This window comes from Schistocerca nitens, chromosome 4 (genome assembly GCF_023898315.1).
Source record: "Schistocerca nitens isolate TAMUIC-IGC-003100 chromosome 4, iqSchNite1.1, whole genome shotgun sequence".
Taxonomy (NCBI): Eukaryota; Metazoa; Arthropoda; class Insecta; order Orthoptera; family Acrididae; genus Schistocerca; species Schistocerca nitens.
In genome coordinates, this window is record NC_064617.1 from 20215499 (window position 1) to 20228346 (window position 12848).

Below are 12848 nucleotides of genomic sequence, written 5' to 3' on the forward strand. Positions count from 1 at the left end.
AATACAGCACTGTCCTTGCTTCTCCTCGGCCAACAAAGGAGGCGGCCACGCAGACTTGCGACCTCACCTTTAGTGCCACGGTCGTCAGATCGGCCAGTGCAAAGATCGCCCGTTCAACCTCACCACTTTCGCCTTCCCACTCTATGGCTCACCATTCATCGGGTTCTGCTAAATCTCGAGCCCAAAAGTCAGACACCAAGATTTCGAAAAAAGAGCATACTCGTGAAGATTTTTTACGTACCCCAACTTCACAACCATCGGTTCCTCCTCCATCTAAACATCATATTTCCAAGAAGGCTACTAAGAAACCCATCTACAGCACCACCTGGCGGAAATCGCCCTCGGCCGTCTTCTGTGTCGCCGAGGCGCACTGCTGGCGGCCGATCGCTGGTGCCAGGAGCTGCTCCTGAACAACCTATGTATCAGGATCTTCTGCCTTCGGCTGAATGCCATTCCATGCTGTCGGTCGCAAGCTCTGAACAGTCGATGAGTTGACAGCAACCTTGGTCACATTCCTCCATTTTCTGTTCACCCTATGTCCATTATCCACTGGAATATCCGCGGCATTCGAGCCAATCGGGATGAATTGTCGACCCTCTTACGATCCTACTCGCCGGTCATCTTCTATCTTCAGGAAACAAAGCTGCGTCCCCATGACCGCTTTGTTCTCCCCCATTTTCAGTCCGTCCGATTTGATCTCGTTTCTGTTGAAGGCACTCCAGCCCATGGAGGACTCATGATTCTTCTCCATGATACTCTCCATTATCACCCAATCCCCTTAAACACTTCCTTCCAAGCTGTCGCTGTCCATCTTTCCCTTTCTGGATATACCTTTCCTCTTTGTACTGTATACATTCCATCGTCGACACCAATGGCACGAGCTGATCTCCTTCATCTTCTTGGTCAGCTTCCACAGCCCTATTTGCTGGTTGGGGACTTCAATGCCCACCACCCACTTTGGGGATCTCCACATCCTTGTACACGAGGCTCACTATTGCTAGACGTCTTCCACCAAGCGGATCTAGTTTGCCTCAACACTGGGGTCCCTACATTTTTGTCTGCCTCCACGACAAATTTCACTCATTTGGACCTTTCGGTCGGTACTGTTCCGCTAGCTCGGCGCTTCGAATGGTTCGCCCTTGATGATACACACTCGAGTGACCACTTTCCATGTGTCCTTAGACTGCAGCCTCAACTGCCATATATGCGCCCGCGACGCTGGAAGTTTACCCAAGCCGATTGGACACTTTTTTCGTCTCTAGCGACATTCGATGACCGTCACTTTCCCAGCGTCGACGATGAGGTCACACATATTACCGACGTTATTCTTACAGCTGCGGAACGTTCAATACCACGCACCTCCGAATTGCCCCGGCGCCCCCCAGTTCCTTAGTGAAACGAGGCGAGCCGTGACGCAATACGTGAGCGGCGACGTGCTCTGCGCGTTTTCCGCCACCATCCTACTTTGGCCAACTGTATCCGCTATAAGCAGTTCCGTGCGCGATGCCGTCGCGTCATCCGCGATAGCAAGAAGGCAAGCTGGAAATTCTTTATTAGCTCATTTAACACCTTCACTCCCTCCTCAGAAGTTTGGAGTCGGCTTCGACGGTTATCAGGCGCGCCTAGTTTCTCCCCGGTCTCTGGGCTCACTGTCGCGCATGATACATTAGTGGACCCCGTCGCAATTTCTAACTCATTGGGTCAACACTTTGCTGAGATTTCGAGCTCTTCAAATTACCCGCCAGCGTTTCTCCCGAAGAAACGTGCAGCGGAAGTGCGACCTCTTGCTTTCTCCTCTCAAAATCGCGAAAGCTACAATACTGTTTTCTCCATGCGGGAACTCCAACATGCACTCTCTTCTTCTCGCTCCTCCGCCCCAGGACCAGATGGTATCCACGTCCAAATGTTGCTGCATTTACCAACCCATAGTCTGCGTTACCTCCTTCGCCTTTATAATCGAATTTGGACTGACAGTACTTTTCCCAGACGATGGCGGGAAGCTATCGTCGTACCTGTTCCGAAACCTGGAAAGGACAAACATCTCCCCTCTAGCTATCGCCCCATTTCTCTCACGAGTAGTGTATGTAAGGTTTTGGAGCGTATGGTGGATTGCCGTTTAGCTTGGTGGCTGGAGTCCCGAAGTCTTTTAACTCCTGCCCAATGCGGATTCCGAAAGCATCGTTCTGCTGTTGACCATCTTGTTGCTCTCTCCACTTATATCATGAACAATTTTCTCCGGAAACGCCAAACAGTAGCAATATTTTTTGATCTGGAGAGAGCATACGATAGCTTTTGGAGGACAGGCATCCTCCGCACACTGTTCTCTTGGGGCTTTCGAGGTCGGATGCCCCTTTTTCTTCACGAATTTATGGCAGAGCGCACATTTAGAGTGCGGGTGAACACCACTCTCCCGTACTTTCTCCCAAGAAAACGGGGTACCCCAGGGGTCCGTGCTGAGTGTTGTACTGTTTGCCATCGCTATAAATCCAATTATGGATTGTCTCCTTCCTGATGTCTCGGGCTCCCTCTTTGTGGATGATTTTGCGATCTACTATAGCTCTCAACGGACCAGCCTTCTTGAACGACGTCTTCAAGGATGTCTCGATCGCCTCCAATCTTGGAGCATCGAAACAGGCTTCCGTTTCTCTCCCAGTAAGACCGTTTGTGTTAATTTTTGGCGACGTAAGGAGTTTCTTCCGCCCCCCTTACATCTAGGACCTGTCAACCTTCCGTTTTCAGACGTCGCTAAATTCTTGGGTCTTATGTTTGACAGAAAACTGTGCTGGTCCTCCCATGTTTCCTATCTTTCGGCTCGCTGTCTGCGATCGCTTAACACCCTCCGTGTCCTGAATGGTACCTCCTGGGGAGCGGACCGAGTGGTCCTTCTCCGCCTCTATCGCGCCTTAGTGCGCTCGAAATTGGATTATGGAAGCATAGTCTACTCCTCTGCTCGGCCGTCTATTCTTCGGCGTCTCGACTCTATCCACCACTGTGGATTTCGTTTAGTGTCTGGAGCTTTTTACACCAGCCCTGTGGAAAGCCTTTATGCTGAGACTGTTGAACCTCCGCTGTCCAATCGGCGAGCAGTCCTTCTAAGTCGTTATGCTAGCCATCTATCTTCCATGCCTGCTAATCCAGCCCATGACCTTTTTTTCGACGCCTCCTTTGATGTAGGGTATGCAGGCCGCCCCTCCTCCTTACTACCCCCGGGAGTCCGCTTCCGTCAACTGCTCCATTCTCTTTCCTTCCGCTTTCCTAAAACCTTCTTGACAACTTGGGGTACAGCACCGCCTTGGCTCCGTCCCGGATCTGCCTGCTCCGTGACCTTTGTCGATTTCCCAAGGATGGTACCCCTACACTTGTTTATCGTCGGGCATTTGCTGCTCTATGTGCACAAATGACGGACGCCACATTTACTTACACCGACGGCTCGAAAACATCGTTAGGTGTATTGAGTGCCTATATTGTTGGCGACACCCCAAATCAATTTCGGCTTCCCGACCAGTGTTCGGTGTATACTGCGGAGCTTTACGCTGTTCTCCAGGCTGTCCACTACATCCGCCGCCATCGGCGGATACAGTACGTTATCTGCTCAGATTCTCTCAGCTCTCTCCTCAGTCTCCAAGCTCTTTACCCTGTGCACCCTCTGGTCCACCGGATTCAGGACTGTCTGCGCTTGCTCCACCTGGGGGGCGTCTCGGTGGCGTTCCTCTGGCTCCCGGGACACGCTGGTATCTGTGGGAATGAGGCGGCCGATATAGCGGCCAAGGCTGCAGTCTCTCTTCCTCGGCCAGCTATTCAGTCGCTTCCCTTCACCGATCTACGGAGCGGTTTATGGCGCAAAGTTGCTCATTTATGGCATGCGCATTGGTCAACACTTCCCCATAATAAATTGCGGGAAGTGAAAGCCCTTCCTTGCGCTTGGACCTCTTCCTCCCGAACGCGTCGTCGGGAGGAGGTGATTTTAGCTAGACTCCGGATAGGGCACTGTCTTTTTAGCCATCGACATCTTTTAAGCGGCGATCCTCCCCCACTCTGTCCCCACTGCTCTCAGCTGTGGACGGTAAGACACCTTTTAATTGAATGCCCCTATTTTAATCCGTTACGCTCCCGTCTACAGCTATCGCCTGATCTCTCGTCGATTTTAGCAGATGACACGCGCTCAGCCGACTGCGTTCTCCAGTTTATTAGTGACAGTGAAATGACGTCAGTCATTTGAAGCCTTTTTTGGGGACAACCAACCCCTTTCTGTAGTGGATTTTTAAGCATTCCTTCTGCTTTTAGTTTCTCCAATTTTATGACTTTGTTCCCATTGCTGCTGGTTTTCAATTTCGGTTTTTTACTGTTTCCTAAGTCACGGGCTGGGCGCTAATGACCATAGAAGTTTTGCGCCCTAAAACCAAAAACAAAAAAAAAAACAAAAAAAAAAAACAAAAAAACCCTCCGTGTCCTGAATGGTACCACCTGGGGAGCGGACCGAGTGGTCCTTCTGCGCCTCTATCGCGCCTTAGTGCGCTCGAAATTGGACTATGGAAGCATAGTTTACTCCTCTGCTCGGCCGTCTATTCTTCGGCGTCTCGACTCTATCCACCACCGTGGATTACGTTTAGTGACTGGATCTTTTTACACCAGCCCTGTGGAAAGCCTTTATGCTGAGACTGCTGAACCTCCGCTGTCCAATCGGCGAGCAGTCCTTCTGAGTCGTTATGCTAGCCATCTATCTTCCATGCCTGCTAATCCAGCCCATGACATTTTTTTCGACGCCTCCTTGGATGTAGGGTATGCAGGCCGCCCCTCCTCCCTACTACCACCGGGAGTCCGCTTCCGTCAACTGCTCCATTCTCTTTCCTTCCGCTTTCCTAAAACCTTCTTGACAACTTGGGGTGCAGCACCGCCTTGGCTCCGTCCCCGGATCTGCCTGCTCCGTGACCTTTGTCAATTTCCCAAGGATGGTACCCCTTCACTTGTTTATCGTCGGGCATTTGCTGCTCTCTGTGCACAAATGAAGGAAGCCACATTTATTTACACTGATGGCTCGAAAACATCATTAGGTGTAGGGAGTGCCTATATTGTTGGCGACACCCGAAATCAGTTTCGGCTTCCCGACCAGTGTTCGGTTTATACTGCGGAGCTTTACGCTGTTCTCCAGGCTGTCCACTACATCCGCCGCCATCAGCGGATACAGTATGTTATCTGCTCAGATTCTCTCAGCTCTCTCCTCAGTCTCCAAGCTCTTTACCCTGTGCACCCTCTGGTCCACCGGATTCAGGACTGTATGCGCTTGCTCCACCTGGGGGGCGTCTCGGTGGCGTTCCTCTGGCTCCCGGACACGTTGGTATATGTGGAAATGAGGCGGCCGATATAGCGGCCAAGGCTGCAGTCTCTCTTCTTCGCCAGCTATTCGATCGATTCCCTTCGCTGATCTACGGAGCGTTGTATGTCGTCGTGTTGTTCTTTTATGGCACGCACATTGCTCGACACCTCCCCATAATAAAACAAAAAAAAAGAAAATCCACAGAATCGTCACGGACAAACACGTCGAGATCGTCCTCGGTGTCTGCTAGTGACTCTCAGAACAACTTGAGATTTTAGACTTTTTATGTTTCCTTTTATAGTTGGTGGCAGGATTCCTCATTTGTGTTGCGCCGGTTGTTGAAGACTCATTTGACATGTTTGTACCCTGAGAAGCATAAAAGGCATCCATCTTTTCCTTATAAGAACAGGTCAGTACCTGATCTCTCCACGCTTTGGTTCGTGAGACGCTGGTTAGTACCGCTTTTATGTTCTTGGGCGAGACTGTAGGATGCACTGAGATGGAGGCATATGAGAAATGCGACTCGGATTGAGGTTCATCTTCACCTGCAGACTTAATTTGGCTGTCAACACTGTGAAAAAGGTCTGAGTGCTAGATGAACTGTGGCAATATCTGTAAGTAGTTGAGGCACACAATGAGCTTCACAAACACGCATTTTCGGGTTATCGCTCACTTCACGAACAAAATTGGCATCAGTAAATACTGAGTCGTTATAAGAGTGGATGCCAGTGCCACGAAAATCACTCAATGCATTACTCACGATTGCTGCTGTAGTGTATGTTTTGCCGTCGAGTTCAGCGACTTCATATTGCGTCACAGTTCCACCCTCATTATTTGAAAGCCATTTCTCAGTTTCTATATTGTGAGTGGTGTCCAACCTGGATTAAAACAATCCGGTCTTAGGTAGTATCGTCACAAAAGAGGCAAAATGCTTCATCCACTTGCAAAACAAATCACACTGAATCCATCCTGATGGATGATATCCTGGAATAGCTAAGAGGGGCTCCATTCATTAGCTCAAGTCGTGCTATTTTTCTGGGGAAAACTATCATCGGAGGGACATACTGGTGGGTGACGGTGGTGTTTAGCTTTCCCCTCTCTGCCCTGACATTTTGTAGATTGCAGTTTCCCTTTTGTACAAAGGTCGTTCACATTTATGATTTTGACGGTTGTGGTTTTCTGGTCGGGTTGAAGTAGATTTTATCAAGTTCTGTTCTGAGAATACAGAAAAATGAACTCACATTGTCTCGAATGAAGACTGAGATTCTAGCTCTTGTCAGTGATTGTGGTGTTCTTATTATTAAATGGAAACAATATGTTTTCAAAAACAAGTCGAGCCACTTTCGACCCGCCGTGTTCGCCGATTTAGAAAAGGTAGGGGGCGGATGGTTTCTTAAGACAAGTTGGAACACCACCTGCTTTACATTATTTCGATCCGAACCAAACAAATTCATTTCCATCTCCGTACAATACTTGACCAGCTCTTCTCTACCTCAGGCGTCATCGCAGGTTTCCTTCCAAGTTTCTATCTTACAACTGCAGTTCCGTCTTCACTGTCTCCTTCTGCGCATCTTTTAACGGACTGGGTTCTTCCACTTTGTCAGCATTCTCTTTTTTTTTCCTGAACAGCCCGTCATGGAGTCTCAAGATTTGAAGTACTCTAAGTTAGTCCCTTCTTCTTGTACAAGCCTTACAACAATAAAAATGACGAATTTAATAAAATCAAATAAATTTTAAGAGGAAAATGCGAGACAGTTTGATTAACAAATTAAAATAGGTGCCTAGGGGCGATATTGGGAACGCAGTCCCCCCCCCCCCCCCCCCGACACACACACACACACACACACACACACACACACACACACACACACAAAAGTTCTTCAAAACACCTGTCCTCACTATTAATATTATTGGAATCGTTATTTAACATACGTTCTAGTCGTAAAAACGGAATTATTGTATGTAAACACGTAGCTGGTAGTTCCCTCGATTCATTGCAGACAGTAGAAACATTCGACACAGCCTCAAACACTCCAGACGCGACACTGTTCCCGCTACACTCTTAAGACAGCGCTTATAGCGGAGCTGTGCTACGAGCAGCGCCGTGCTGGCGAAACAAAGCAGTACTGCTCAGTTCCGCTGCAAATGAAGTGGCGAGCAGAGTGTCCGAGTGAATCCGGCTGCCCTCCGACAGCAGTCAGTGCTGTTGCTCGCTCTTGTGTTTCTTTTGTTGTACTAATGGCTCCAGTAGAAGCCTCGATAGCAGTTTTTTCAAGTACAAATTATATTTTCTTAATCTCTTAGTTCTTTCATTGTCTTAAAAAGTTGAATTAGCATAGCTGATGAACACATGAAAATCGTGATTTATTATGTGAAAAAGTTTCCAAAACAGTCCCGTTTCAACAGCTTCGTTTGAACGTCTGTCAAAGTTCCGTCCTGTCTAATAAATGCCTTGCATAGAACGCTCAGTTTCTGCTGTTTGTTGCTCGCGGACGCTCCGGGATTCTTCTAGTTCAGTATTAAGGAGGATATGCACATTGATCAATATCGTCAGCAAATTCTGAAGAAGTTCGTATTGGCTTCTAAAATATCCTCCACTTAGCGCTCATTATTCCTAAGGCACATTTGGTTAATGGTCATTGACTGGAAGACTGCTTGCCGAAATTATCTTTCCTTGGATTAAAGACCTATCGACTGTAAGAGTTAATAAAATGTCTCGTCTCCAGCGAACAGAAAAGACAAACATCTGATGTCTTTGGTAGTGGAGTGTGTGGCAGTATATTAAGCTTCCCTTCCGGCATCAAGCTATGTCACCGAACATCGATTATAACCAGTTTCCCGTGAGGATCTGCAACGGCTTGTAGAACGATCGAATGAAAATGTTTATAACTGTAAAACATTGCACCAGAATATTCTGAGCGCTTTAGACGAACGTGTTTTTTTGTCATTATGACCGACTACATTTGGAAAGTTCAGTAGGACATATAAATCATTTACAATATACAGAAAATCATCTTCCGAAGGCACTCATGTTGCGGCTGGAGGCAATCCCACAACATTTCGGTAGCCGACTCTTACAACGCTTACAATTATGAATGTTAGAGAAATTTCTCGAAAACTTCCTATGGTTTATAGAAACCTGTAACAATTCTCGTTTACCAGCTGTCGACATCTTTAAAAAATTACACTGTTAGATTGAAAAAGAATCAGTAGTCGCTTGAATATCGCGTTAGATAAGAAAGTTACACACAGTAAGCATGTGCCAACCTACTCTCTCTTTGCGTATTATCATTTGCCAAAATCTTGTTTTTTTTCGAGAATGGAGTGAATTATAGATACCATCACAAGTCTAAAGAATAGTCGAATATGTTGACTACATTTCGTACGCAGCAACATGTAACCTGACGAGCACCAAACGAAAATTCTTACCGACCTCTATTTTTCATTGCTAACTATTTGATTTTGTTGCAATAGCTTGCTTAATTTTGAAATACCGCAATAACTATGAGGATTAACGATAAGGTAATCAGTTCATCGTCGAGCACACGAATAAAGCTGTGAGATATGCGAGGATCAGTTTTTATTACGGAATCGTTTGAGAAAGACTGCAGACCGGCCGGCTGGTGCGCTTGCCGCCCACACTGTTGCTGCCGCGCTTCTGCTCGGTCCCACTTCGACTCCACTACACGTGGACGCGACGAAGGGCTGCGGCGGATCCGACCCGCTCTGTTGAAGCTCGTGACTGGCGGTGGAGCTCAGGGTTGCTGCGGAAATTCTGAGGTAGCGTCACAGCAGCGTTATTAGGCGCAAGGGCCATAATTTGGATATCTACCCTACTACCACTAACGTGTCAGTAATATTTCTTTGCGCTTTAAATGATTGCTCCGTGAGATATTACAGTTCCGTTTCGAAAACATCGGATATTCTCGATAGTGGCTGCTGTGAGCAACTGAGGTGGTTTAGATAGTGAAAAGAATAATACACAATATCGCACAGTGATGCACTCATGATGTCGAAAACGTCAATCGTGTATCGTGTATTGTTTTCGACCCCAATACAGATCTGACTCTGCGCGTGCACCCCCTATTTGCTAACTAACGAAATACGCCTCCATGCCTAACGTAGCCAGCATCTGTCCCAAGTGGGCCTCATCCACGTACTGCACATCGGTACGGGTTGTGAGCCTGCGTTCGTGCTAGAGTTTTGTGATTCTCCCGTCTATAGGAGATTCTCTCTTCCCAACAACATACGGTTCGCTCAGATTGAATAATTGGTCTCTGAGGTATGACTCCTGTTCTTGGACGTTTGCCGGATCCGTCGAGTCGAATGCACACTTGGCGACATGGGGCCAGCACGACTGTTGGACCTTTTCACGTCAAAAAGATGTTAATGTCGAAAATAATGAAAACTGTAGACAGTGCGATAAGGGACTCTACTAGCTTATGTGGCGTTCGGTAGCACTCTGAGTTTACTAATATATATGATGATAATAATAACTTTATAATTAGAAATGTCAAAGATGACATTATTCTTTACACACACATTGTGGCTGTGTCTTGTCTGTGCATTATTTAACATTCTGAAGTTATTAGAGGTAAAACATAGGAAGCAAAAAGCTATCTGCAAGTTATACAGAAGCGAGATAGATAACAGTCCAGAAGAACACAGTATTTAATATGAAGGGAATGAGACAAGATTGTAGCATGTTGTCGCACATGTTGTGCGAACATTCAGCTAGTGGCAAAGTAAACCGAACAGAAATTGGGATTATGAGAAGTTTGCCGATGACATTGTAATTCTATCGGAGATGGCAAAGGACTTGGAAAAATCAGTCGAATGGCATTCATAGTATCATGCAGTGATGAACACGGACAAAAGTAAAACAAAGGTCATGAAATGTAGTCGACTTTAAAATCGGGCGATGCAGAGAGGGACAAATTTGTAGACCTTTCTGCTGCTTGGGGAACCACATAACTGCCAGCGGCATAGGTAGAACGAAATATCGAAACTATTATGTCGTGCTTCTTCGTGGACGGTACCACAGCCAAATATTTATTGAATCGATCCGGCATTTTTTTTCACTTAGGCTGTTATTTATTTGAAATGATAATTAAATGGACACCCTAGCTGCAAACAGGCGTTGATGTACTTCATTAGGGACATCTTGAAAATGTGTGCCCCGACCGGGACTTGAAGCCGGGATCTCCTGCTTACATGGCAGACGCTCTATCCATCTGAGCCACCGCGGGCACAGAGGATAGTGCGTCTGCAGGGACTTATCCCTTGCACGCTCCCCGTGAGATCCACATTCCCAACATGTCCACACCACTACATTCGTAGTGCGCCTAATAGATGTTTGCCCATCATACTCATTACTCGTGGCAGATTAATCTACCAAGTCCCGTACGCGTTCGGGCATAGCGTGTGCGTTCGCACAAGAAGGTCAATGGCCGGGATAGAGCGTCTGCCATGTAAGCAGGAGATCCCGGGTTCGAGTCCCGGTCGGGGCACACATTTTCAACATGTCCCCAATGAAGTACATCAACGCCTGTTTGCAGCTAGGGTGTCCATTTAATTATCATTTCATTTCTAGCAAAGCTGCATGGTCATCCACGGTAACTGTTCTTTCGGGAACAGACACTACCGTCATATATATGTTATTTATTTATTTTCAACACCATTTGACTCATAAAGCCATTGTGTAGTGAAAATCTTTATTTTCCAGATGTCTAAATTGGCAGCGTCTCCACAATGTGGCCCTCAACACGTATTGGTTTACAAACTGATCTAAGTGTTCTTCCATTCAACTTGTTCATATAAGGCGGAAAAATGCGCAAATATAATTTTGACAAAATTTGCTGAAGCGTGGACAATAGTTAAGACGAGGAGAGAACAGAAGCGTTTCTTATATGATGGATGATTCAGAGATACGCTAAATATCAGGGGGCTAGATGGCGTAACAAAGGAAGGGGCACCGAATCGAACTGGGGAGAAAAAGGAATGTTGCATAGCACAACTTCACCAAAAGGAGAAGAGCGAGACGAAATTTTCACTATAGTAGGCAACTCCAAGTGGGAGTAGGTTGCAGTAGTTCGCAAGAGACGAAGGATGGTTGTACAAGATGTAAGAGTGTGAGGTGGTGCTCCAGACTGAAGAGAACAACACAGTTCCTCCCTTTCATAAAGATGATTATGCAATCACGTGTTCGAGTGTTTTATATCTCACCAAGGAAGATGGAAGAAAAGGTTTGTTGGAAGCACTGGTGTTGCCTTTGCGACCTTCTACAGGATATAAGTGCAGCTGAAAAATACTAACATGTTTACTTTGCGATTTTGCATCCAATTATTTCCAATTTTGTGGCAACTACATTGATATATAAAGGATATTTTTAGTCTAGAAACAATTGCTCAGAAGGAGCTGTGGTCCCAAGTAGCAAACTGCATTTATCGTCGCCCAAGCGCATCGGAACACTCTAATATGGACCCGTTCAAAAGGAATAGCGACATTCGCACAACAAATTATTGAACCACTGTACACGGAATTCTAATAGAACAGAGTAACTTGACTCGAATCAGATTCTCGCATCTAACTCGAAAGGCACCCTTGTACCACATTCTTTTTTTGTACTCGAGATTTCAACGCATTATTATGTGCTGCTTATATATGTATTGTGTTACAGATATTTTTCCCTATACTACGTCGTGTTGACGCTGTTAATAAAGTCGGTTAGATGGTCCCATGGAACATGAGCAGAACAGTTACATTCATTATCCCAAATACTAGAGGCACACCGTATTGAAATTTTTCGAGCAGTATTATCCCCTGGATATTAATCAATAAATAATCACTACAATTGTTTCTTAATTTACTGTGGGCCACGCGTATTACATTTACTGATGCCTGAAATTTTTTCTGCTTTTACACCATTAGTTGTGGTAAAAGAAGGTAATATTCCTGATTTTTCATTGTGTTATGTTTCTGCTACTGGCTGGATAATGAACTAGAGTTTTTGAATTGGAAATGTTATGACTTTTAACTATGAAATCATAAATGGAAGTTAATGAAATGCTTTTACGGACGGATGCCGAAGAGACATCATCAAACACATTTGAAATAAACTTTCTAGGAAATTTAATAGTAAATGTTCTTAGCTACATTTTCTTCTCAGTGGAAACCTTTCTCTCTTCTTTCTGCTGCGATGGTCATTTTGATACAGCCGTCGTAGAAGCTGCATCTTGTTGACCGTGTCGCCTAATGAAACAAACTCATATTTCGGTGCTGTGAGATGAAATATTTTTCAAATAAATAGGCACTGTATTTTACTTGAAGTTATTTATATTAACCCAAAAACCAATATTTTTAACAAAACTGTTGTAATAGGAGGAGCGATAATAATAGGAGGATTGATAAAATGTGTGTGTCCTCTCTTCATCGAGAGACACTACAAACTCTTTCTGCGGACGTAAAAAAAGTTGTAGTCACAGGTCTCTAACTAACGGCATGTCTGCTGCAACGCATCACTTCCGTTTTTATC

At 45.8% G+C, this 12848-nt stretch overlaps 1 protein-coding gene across 1 annotated transcript in view; it reads left to right on the forward strand.

Moving 5' to 3' along the window:
* LOC126251387 (F-actin-uncapping protein LRRC16A) overlaps positions 1-12848 on the forward strand; it is a 598780-nt gene that overhangs the window by 50719 nt on the left and 535213 nt on the right. The window lies entirely within an intron of this gene.